This window comes from Eretmochelys imbricata, chromosome 14, assembly GCF_965152235.1.
Source record: "Eretmochelys imbricata isolate rEreImb1 chromosome 14, rEreImb1.hap1, whole genome shotgun sequence".
NCBI lineage: Eukaryota > Metazoa > Chordata > Testudines > Cheloniidae > Eretmochelys > Eretmochelys imbricata.
This window is the reverse complement of record NC_135585.1, coordinates 41,288,051-41,298,352: the sequence shown is the minus strand read 5'-3', so window position 1 is coordinate 41,298,352 and position 10,302 is coordinate 41,288,051. Positions and strand designations below refer to the sequence as shown.

At 52.0% G+C, this 10,302-nt stretch overlaps 1 pseudogene; it reads left to right on the top strand.

Moving 5' to 3' along the window:
- Positions 1-472: 472 nt before the first annotated feature.
- Positions 473-9,345, top strand: LOC144274443 (zinc finger protein RFP-like; annotated as a pseudogene).
- The last annotated feature ends 957 nt before the right edge of the window (positions 9,346-10,302 follow it).

The window sequence follows — 10,302 nt, the reverse complement described above, 5'->3', positions numbered from 1 at the left end:
CGGGTAGCTGTAGCCATTTCTGTTTAAGGGCAATGGACCAAATTCATCCCTGCCACTAAGTGTGTACTCATCTCATTCAATGAAGAGGGCCAGATCTCCCTCTGGTGCACATCGGTGTTGCTCCATTGGAGTGAATGGGCAAGAGCTCCAGGGGGAGTAAATCAGTGGAGCTTCATTGACTTAAATGGACCTCTGTCAGTGTACAGCCGTGGTCACGAGTTAATCGCTTGCTTGCTTGCTTGCTTGTAGATGCTCTTAAATTAAAAGAAGAGAAAAGGAAGGCAGGTTTTTAACTCAGCTTATTTTTGAGATGAGCACTCTTCCCAGCAGAGAGAGGGTCACGTTTCTCATCAGAGCCCCCAGGGGCGGGGAGAACTCACAGCCCTAGCTGATTCTAGCTCCGCCAATGAGACAGAGCCAGGAAGGGAAACACCCAATAACGAGCTTTGTGCTCCCCTTCCAGCTGGGAGCCATGGCTGGAGAGAGCAAGGCAGAAAGTCTCCGGGATGAACTTTCTTGTCCCATCTGCCTGGAGTATTTCCAAGAGCCGGTGTCTATCCACTGCGGGCACAACTTCTGCAGAGACTGCATCAGCCAGTGCTGGGGGGAGTCGGAGCCCAACTTCTCCTGCCCCCAGTGCAGAGAAACCACCCAGCAGAGAAACTTCAGGCCCAGCAGGGAACTGGCGAGAGATATCGAAATAGCCAGAGGGCTGAGTTTCTAGGCAGCCAAAGGCTCAGGAGGGGAGCGAATGTGTGAGAGGCACCAGGAGGCTCTGCAACTCTTCTGCGAGGAGGATGAAACCCCCATCTGCCTGGTGTGTGATAAATCCAAGGCTCACAGATCTCACACGGTGGTTCCCATAGAGGAGGCTGCCCAGGAGTACAAGGTAGGAAATCTCCGCCCGGCGTCAGTGTTTGTACCTATGGGGTTTTTCAGATATATTTCTAGGCCCAGAGTAGAGCTGCTCATGCAGAGGTCATGTAGCCTGAGGCCATAACTGGGGGTCCCCAGGCTTTCCAATGTTTGGGTTTCCTTCTAGTGTCACCTGAACTCCAGTGTCATTTCCTGCTGTCATAAAGGATGTTTTTTTGCTAACTACAGTGTTGTGATAAAGATTTTGAACCTTACACCTGGATCTCTGCTCTGACTTGAGGACCAATTTCCAGGAGTGGGTGGGGAAAAATATTTATTATCTTGTGATGCCCTTTTCCTCAGCGAATATTTCTGTTCCAACACACGTTCCTGCTGAGCGGGACACACCGGAAGCAGCACTGCCAGCCCCCACCGTTCTTAAATCCTGCGATCTTTGGAAAGATTCAGTCAGACTGCGGGAATTTATCCTCCCACGCTCTGCTTCATTCATTTCAAACCAACAGAGAAATAACTTGCTTCTTGGTCCCCAAAAGATGCTGGTGGAGGCGAGGTGAGGCAGGGGTGCAGTCAGAGCTCCTGACTGGAGGACAGATGAGGAATTTTTGGAGCAAACCTGACACCATCTGTTTTACTAGGATCAGCAACCTGAGAGCAGAGTTGTAGGAAAGAGATCTTCACTGAACACACTGAGAGGCCAGTGCTACAGGGGCCGGCAAACTTTTTGGCCTGAGGGCCACATCGGGTTTCCAAAATTGTATGGCTGGCCGGTTAGGGGAGGCTGTGCTTCCCCAAACAGCCAGGCATGGCCTGGCCCTCGCCCCCTGATGAACCCCCCCGGGACCCCTGCCCCATCCACCCCTCCCAGTCCCCTGATTGCCACCGGACTCCCCACCCCTGAGTGCCCCCCGCCGCCCCATCGAACCCTCCCTCTCCTTCCTGACTGCCCCCCCCCCGGGATCCCTGCCCCCATTCAACCCCCCCTATTCCCCGCCCTCTGACCGCCCTGACCCCTATCCACAGCCCCGTCCCCTGACCACCACCTCGAACTCCCCTGCCCTCTAGCCCACCCCCCCTTCCCCCTTACCGCGCTGCCTGGAGCCCCGGTGGCTGGCAACGCAACAGCCGCACCGCCGAGAGCACCAAGACAGGCAGCCTGGGCGCCCGGCTGGAGCCAGCCACGCCACCGCGCAGCACAGAGCCCCGGGTCAGGCCGCGGCCCTGCAGCTGCGCTGCCCGGCAAGAGCGCGCAGCCCCACCGCCCAGAGCCTTGCGCTGGCTGTGCAGTGAGCAGAGGCTGCGGGGGAGGGGGGACAGCAGGGGAGGGGCCGGGCACTAGCCTCCTGGGCCAGGAGCTCAAGGGCCGGGCAGGAGGGTCCTGTGGGCCAGATGTGGCCTGCAGGCTGTAGTTGGCCCACCTCTGCACTGGAGTTTGTGCACTGGCTGCCTGGATCCGGTTTATGCTCCTAGCCCCCAGGTGTCAGAGTGAACTAGTTCTCCTCTGCTGCTTGCTGCTTGCCCCCAGTTCCTGCAGCGTCCCTGGCCTGGCCTGTGCATTGCCCTGTGGGTGCCCTCCCGGTCTGCTGCTGGGTTAAGTAAACTGGAAAGCTACATCCATGCACCGGTGTTATTGCCGGGGGATACGGGGTGGGGGGAAGTGAAATTTCAAAAGAAAATTGCTCCTCAAGCTCCAAAAGAAAAAAAATGACTCCCTCCGTCCCCTGCATTTCTCTTTGCCCAGGAACAGTTCCAGACCCGACTGCAGGCTCTGAAGGAAGAGAGAGAAAAGCTCCTGGGATGGAAACTGACTGGAGAGAAGAGAAGCTCAGAGTACCTGGTAGGTGCCCAGTGGTGTTACCCAGCAGGGCCCTGGGGATGAAGGGCAGTGTGGGATATTTATGTGTCTCTCTGGGTCCCTGTGCTGCTGGTTTGGGATTCTGCATGTCTATCTCTGGGTCCGTCTTCACTACCCTCTGGATTCGCTACTCCCTAGTCTAGACGCGATAAATTGACCCCCGAGCGCTCTCCTGTACTCCAGCGCCAGGAGAGGCGCCGGCGGAGTCGATGGGGAAGCGGCAGCGGACGACTCACCGCGGTGAAGTCGATCTAAGTACGTCAACTTCAGCTACATTATTCACGTAGCTGAAGTTGCGTAACTTAGATTGATACCCCCGCCCCCCTCAATGTAGACCAGGGCTCTGTTCCCCTCTGTGGGCTGGGGTGGGACTGGGACTCCTTGCCTGGCTCTGGGGCAGATTCCCCAGGAGCAATGGGCAGCCCTGGGGCAGGACAGATGCTGATCGAATCCAGCAGCAGGTGCAGCCTGTGCTCCCCTCTGCCCGGGATGGACGGGAAGTGGGGTCATGGCCCGACCTCCTGCCTTCAGTTCTGGTAGTGCCAAGGCTGTGTTAATGGTCCATCCCCAGATGTCAGAGAGGCCTGCTGGGCTCGGCTTCAGGCTTGATCTTTGTCTGTGTCTGCAAAACACTGTCTTTTTCACCCTGTGCAGTGCAGTTGTAGCCATGTCAGTCCCGGGATATTGGAGAGACAAGAGGGGGAGATTAGATCTTTGCACCAACTTCTGTTGGTGAGAGAGACAAGCTTGTACACTACGCAAAGCTGTTCTTGAGGTCTGGGCTGGAGAGCTCTGGGTGGCTCGAAAGCTTCTCTCTCTCTCTGACGGAAGATGCTCCAATCAAAGAGATCACCTCAACCCCTCGTCTCTCTCCTCTTATAGATGAGCACTAGAGAGTCAATAGCTGAGCGACAGCCAAGCTCTCATGCTAAGCGCTGATGTTTTCACAGTGCTCTAAAACCCACCTGCATCCTGACCTTGTCTTGGAAAATCACGGTGCCCCATCCAGGCCTGAGACAGAGTTATTGGACTGAATCAGGAGTCAAGTGGCCAAGGGGCTGCAGAGGTGAAGGGCTCAGACAAAAATAACCTGACATTCAATTTGTTTCCCATTCTCATAACTTTTCTGTGCCCACCTATGGCTCAGATCATAGCACCGATCAGCCCCAAACTGAGCTGGGTCTGAATGGATTTCACCTTGGCTGGCGACCGGCTCCAGGGCCACACCAGGGAAGCAGCATCTTAGAAGTTATAAGAGGTTCTTTTAGGCTCTGTAAATACTCATACATCTTGGATATACACATGGGAAAGTGATGTGAGCATGCTCCAGGAGACAGGTGCACCTCAAGCCAGGGTGCGGAGTGGTAGCCAGCAGCTGCAGAAATGGGACAGAGTTAAGGTTGGGTGGCAGTGTGCATGGGAGGCGTGACCTTAACTCTGCATTCCCTTGATTTCAGAGCTGTGTTTGTCTTTGCTTCATTCTTGATTTGATGGTATAAATTTATGGACTGGGGCTGCACTAGAGATCCTGATTTCTGCACTAACACAGTTAGTCTCTTCAGAGGTGTGGCTGAGCATCCCTCCGAGTAATGTGAATATCTGTAGCTTCCTAAGTGAAACTTAAGAGTTTTAGTTTGTTTTCTTATTTTGTGTTTTCTTTACCCCGTTCAGTCTCTCTCAGGAAGTCTCTGCTCACGTACCTCTGAATCCTGCCCTTTCTACTGTTCGAAGGACTGAGATTGTCACAGGTCACTGATCACAAGAGAAATAAGCCATGTGAGATGGGAAGGGAATTTAGGGCGAGGTGGGACTTTCTAGGAAAATGTCTCTGGTCAGATGGGGAAAGTTTCTGTCTGCTTTTGAGGTGCTGAATATTTAGAAATTCCCCCTCCTGCTGACACAGGGCTCTGTGAAATCTCCCCTGCCTCTCGGTGTGTCCTTGACGTGCCCTTTCCCTGTTTGTGCCTCTTCTTTACAGGGAAAGACAGATGCTGAGAGAGAGAAAATTGTGTCTCAATTTAAGCAGCTGCACCAGTTTCTGGAGGAAGAAGAGCGACTCTTGCTGGCCCGGCTGGGAGAGCTGGAGAAGGAGATTGTGAAGCTGCAGGATGAAAACATCACCAAACTCTCCGCGGAGATTTCCCATCTCAGTGATCTGATCAGCGAGATGGAGGGGAAGTGCCAGCAGCCAGCGAGTGAATTCCTGCAGGTGAGACCTCAGAGCCTTGGGGATATTTGGGAAATGGATGAACGGGGAGACCCATGTGGTTTGGAGTGCAGGATCCTAACACTACAGCGGAACTCACTATTTCTAGTTTTTACATAGGAATCCTCTCTCTCGCTCTCTCTTTAATGGTACCTCATTTAATTGTTAGGAACTACTGTTAAAATGTGAATTCGCTGGTTTACAATTACCTCCACTTGCTTCTGTTTTATTATTCTCTTTTATATTATTAGTAAGTTGATGAGGGGTCTGGAACAGCTTCCATCTGAGCAGAGATTAAAAAGACTGGAACTGTTCAGCTTAGAAAAGAGGTGACTAAGGGGGATATGGTGGAGGTCTATAAACTCATTCCGGTGCGGAGAAAGTGAACGGGGTCACCCAATGAAATTTAATAGGCAGCAGGTTCAAAACACACATAAGGAAGTGCTTCTTCATAGACCTCACAGTCAACCTGTGGACCTCATTGTCCTGGGATGGTGTGAAGGCCAAAAGTATAAGTGGAGTAAAAAAAGAATTAGATCAGTTCATGGAAGACAGGTCCATAAATGGCTGTTAGCCAAGATGGTCAGGGACACAACCCCATGCTCTGGGTGGCCCTAAAGCTCTAACTCCCAGATGCTGGGACTGGGGATGGATCACTTGAGTTTGCTCTGTTTTGTTCATTCCCTCTGAAGCATCTGTCAGAAAACAGGACACGGGGCAGATGGGCCATCAGTCTTGTGTTGTTAGGATTGAGGGATCCCGGGAGAGGGGCCCCTTTGTAGGGTTTAGATTTTAATGGTCTTTTTTATAGTGTTCTGGGTCCACTTAAGGCCCACATCACTGGGGGAGCGGAGCCCGTTAATAACACACATGACTTCATCTACCGCTCATGAGGCAGGGAAATATTATTTAAATAATGTGATCCCCATTTCACGGAGAGAAAGGGGGACTTTGTTTTGGAAATCATCCCAGGCCAGCTGCCGCTCTCCCCATGACACCAGCAAGACCCCTGAACCAGGATCACAGTGTGGCCCACTCCACCCTCTTTTCCATTGGCCGACGTCCTTCTCTTGGTTATCACTCGTAACTGAGCTCTTTGTTCTCTCTCTCCCCCCTCCCCTCCCAGGACATCAGAAGCACCTTGAGCAGGTACGTGGCTCTGTCTCACTCTCAGAGACACATCACTCTGTGGGGCAGGGGCTTGAGCGCCATGCAACGCCCTCATCTCCTCAGGGCACCATGGCCAGCTGTGTGGGGCAGGGTCACCCCTCGGATCCAAATCTCACCTCTGCTGACGTTACTCCTGGGATTGATGCTCTTTATTTGAGATGCTGAGATGATGAAGCATGAGGGCAAGTTAATAGACCCGAATAGATTCATGAAATCTCTTGTGTCCCAGGGAACGGGAATATGGACCCTTCCAGAGCAGCGGTGTTCTAATATGTTCAGCTTATGTCCATTTGGCGCCCTGCATGAGGTGATTTGGGGTTAGTGGTCTCCATCCATTTCTGACTGAGCAGGTGTGCACACCACAAAGCTTAGCAGAGTCAATGCAGCTTGTTGGCCCATCTCCCTACTCCTCTTCCCCTCGATGTTGTCTCTCCGGGTCATGCTAGAAACAAACTGGGCCGCTGTGGGTGAAGCTTGTGCTGCCATTGCCTGAGCGGTACCTGCTCTGAGGCCGGGATACATAGAACAGTCCAGCCTCCAGGCCCTGCAGTCCAGGAGCTTTCGCTGGCATGAAATTCATCTGAGATGCGGATAAAATTTTGATTTACAATCAGTTAATTAGAGAATTCTGTTTCTCTCCAGGTGCGAGCAGGGGAAGTTCCAGCAGCCAGTGGAGATTTCTCCTGATCTGGCAAAGAGACTTGGTGATTTTACCCAAGAAAACATTGTGGTAAAGGAGACTCTGAAGAAATTCCAAGGTAGTGAGCAGGGATTGAAAAAGGAAAATGGAGACTGGTCTCTGTGAAGGTTGGAGGAAACGGGCTGTGTCCAATTAGCTGTGAATGTAAAATTCAATTTAAGAAAATGGAAGAAATATAAAAAAAGTTTTGAATTTATTAAGACATTTTTTTCCCTAGATACACGATATTTATGGAGGAACAACAGTAGTCTGAATGTGATTCGTTGTCACTTTGTTTGCCCTAATTCTTGAGGACTGCAAAGTACTTGGTTGAGTGAAACTCTGTGCTAATACAAAGGGCTCCATCTTCTCTTCCTAAGTCTGTTTCATTCCAGTCTGAGATGTCTATGAATTTTCTCTTGTAGAAGGATGAGATACACTAAATGCCACATAAGCTATGTTTATAACCATGTTATTAGTGCAGAAAGGGGTCCATAAGCTTGAGAGTGGCCCATGTCCATATGGGCGAATTTTACACTATGTCTCTCTCTTTATCTCTCTCTGGGTCTCCCTGCCTTTTCCCTTCTGTTCGTGGCTCAGAACTAAAGCACAGTTATTCTGATTAATTGTAGAAATCCTGCATGAAACATAATTTTGATACCATGAAATCTCTTTCTCTCCCTCTCCTCCCAAGATGCTCTGGTGTTTAAACTGCAGACAGCAAGTAAGTGGATCTCTGGCAAAAGGGGGGGGTAGTGTTATGAGTCGGGTTTTAGATGGATTGAGAGAAAAAGACAGTTTGTGTTTGTGGCACTGGATTCATTTGAGGAACAAGCTTCTGAGATCGAACAAAAGAGAGTCCCCCATCCATAGAGAATGAGCATTGCAGAGGAGGGGGCTGGCCTTGAGCACTCCAATATATTATTAACCCCTTAATTGTTGTGAAGTGTACTGACTGAATGAGGGCACTGTCTCCTCTGTTATGCTGAGAGGGGGCGGGGGCCTGGTCTGACCCTCTCTCGGAGTGTCCATAGGACATCGCCCCCTTCTCTGTCTCTCCCTGTGGGTCCCACCTCTCCCTTTCCCCTGGGCTCTTGGGTTGCCAACTAGGCCCCTCCATCCTCTCTGTCTTTGTGAGGTCTTCCGTGGACACTGCCTCCTCCTCTCCCATTCCCCATGGGCTAGGGGACCTGCCCTGGCATACCCACCAACTCCCTCCTGCCTCCTTCCACCCAGGGCTACTGCCTCCTTCCCTTGTCCCAGCTGCACTGGGGTTTGCGCTCCCCTCTCTGCTGGCTCCTTGATTCCCTCTGACTGGGGGTGTCTCCCCAAGAGGCGGCTGAGGCTGATGCCTCTTCGGTCCCACCCCAGGCTCTGCTGCCTGCCCTGCCCAGTCCCTGCGGCTGGGAGTGGGGAGCCACAGCATGGGGAGCAGGGTAGAAGATCGAGATCATAGAATATCAGGGTTGGAAGGGACCTCAGGAGGTCATCTAGTCTAACCCCCTGCAGGGCCAATCCCCAATTTCTGCCCCAGATCCCTAAATAGCCCCCTTAAGGATTGAACTCTCAACCCTGGGTTTAGCAGGCCAATGCTCAAACCACTGAGCTATCCCTCTCCCAAGTCTGCAGCTATAACTGGCCCAGGGAGGTGGGAGCCGCGGTGAAATCCCTGCTCAGCCCCAGCACAGAGGCAGCTCCCTGAGACCCGGGACAGAGAGGCAGGAAATCAGGGAGGGTCCCAGCCAGGACGGGGCTGCTGGGGAGTGTGAGAAATGGTCCCATCCTCCCCCAGGGTTGAGCTCTGCCCCTCACGCTCTGATTCTCTCTCTCCCCCCAGTGACTCTGGATCCAGACACGGCTCATCCCCAACTTGTCCTGTCCACAGATCGGAAAAGTGTGAGATGCGGGGAGACACGACAGCGACTCCCCGACAACCCTGAGAGATTTGACTGGAATCGCTGCGTGCTGGCCTGTGAGGGGTTCACCTCGGGGAGACATTGCTGGGAGGTGGAGGTGGGGGATGGGCGATGCTGGGCTGTGGGGGTGGCCAGAGAGTCTGTGAGGAGGAAGGGGTGGTTCAGTTTTAACCCTGAGGAGGGGGTCTGGGCTGTGCAGTGGCTGCAGGGGGATCAATACAAGGCTCGCACCTCCCCTGAGACCACAGTGTCCCTGGGCCAGGTCCCCAGCAGGATCCGGGTTTGTCTGGACTGTGACGAGGGGCAGGTGGCATTTTTCAGTGCTGACGACAAGGTCCTGATCTTCAGTTTCCCACCAGCGTCTTTCAATGGGGAGAGAATCTGCCCTTGGTTCTGTTTCTGGGACAGCAAAACCCAGTTGAGACTCTGTTCCTGATACACAAGATTATCTATCCCCCTGCAGGCCATGAAATGGGCTTCTCTCGCCTCTGACACCCTCATTTCTACAACTCTGGAATCTAAAGTGGGCTGGTGACCTGTTCTCCCTGCTCCAAAAAAACCCAACGAAACAAAACCACTCAACCGTCAGGGACATTGTCCAGCCTGTTTGTCACTGTTCTCTATGATCGCAGAGGACTCTAGCAACCTGGTCAGAGAGCAAGAGGAGCAGTCCTGGGTGAGGGAGAACAGTACAGGTGGCAAATCTTTGGGGCAGGGGAGTGGCAAGAGAAAATGGTTAATCCTCCCTTTTGATGAGGGTTTTCTAGAATTTAACAAAGCTATTTTTATATCAAGCCCATGGAGGTTGTGTTTTATGGTTCCCATAAATCATTGACTGCTGCCGGCTTTTTTGTTTTTTCACCAAGTGGATTCTGTATCTTCATAGCTGTAAAGATGCTGACATTTTTGTGTCTCACAATGATTTCTCTTGTCTCCTGCGGGGGAAAATATAGCAATAAACCAGGAGCCATCAGAACTACTTGATTTACCAGTGTTGGGTTTGTTTGCTTTTTACTGACCTGCACGGTGGGGTCGAGTGGGTTACAGGCCATTAGAATTGCAACGAAAGCAACCCTTCTGGAATTGCAACAATAGTAATGATCATGTCTCTGCTAGGCCACATTCAGGTGCTTTCATCCATTGTCTGTTGGATCCGAATTTCCCAGCCCAGGTGCATCAAGCATTCAGACAGTACAGTGACATGTAGCCAGTTACTGGTCCAAACTTCTCATAGACCAGGGTCACATGCATAGTTGTTCGGTACCTCTACTGGCCACATTCAGAAACAAAAGAGCATCATCGTCTGTTTGATGAGACCTTGCACATATGGTGTGTGCTCTATAAAATGGCCTCCTGACACACACATGTCACAGTTACCAGTGGGGATCTAAAGCGTGAATTTCAGCCCTGAAATCACAAGCCCAGACCCCTTGCCTTAAAGCAGTAACTCGTTTGAGCTGCGAGCCATGAGTTGGTTGTTCGTGACTGGGGCTGGCCACTAGAGGGACAAGATCTCTTGCACTAAGCCAATGTATGAAATAACCACATAAAGCCAACGAGAGGGGGTGTGTCCTAGCACTGCCCTTGTCTCCTCCAGCTCTGC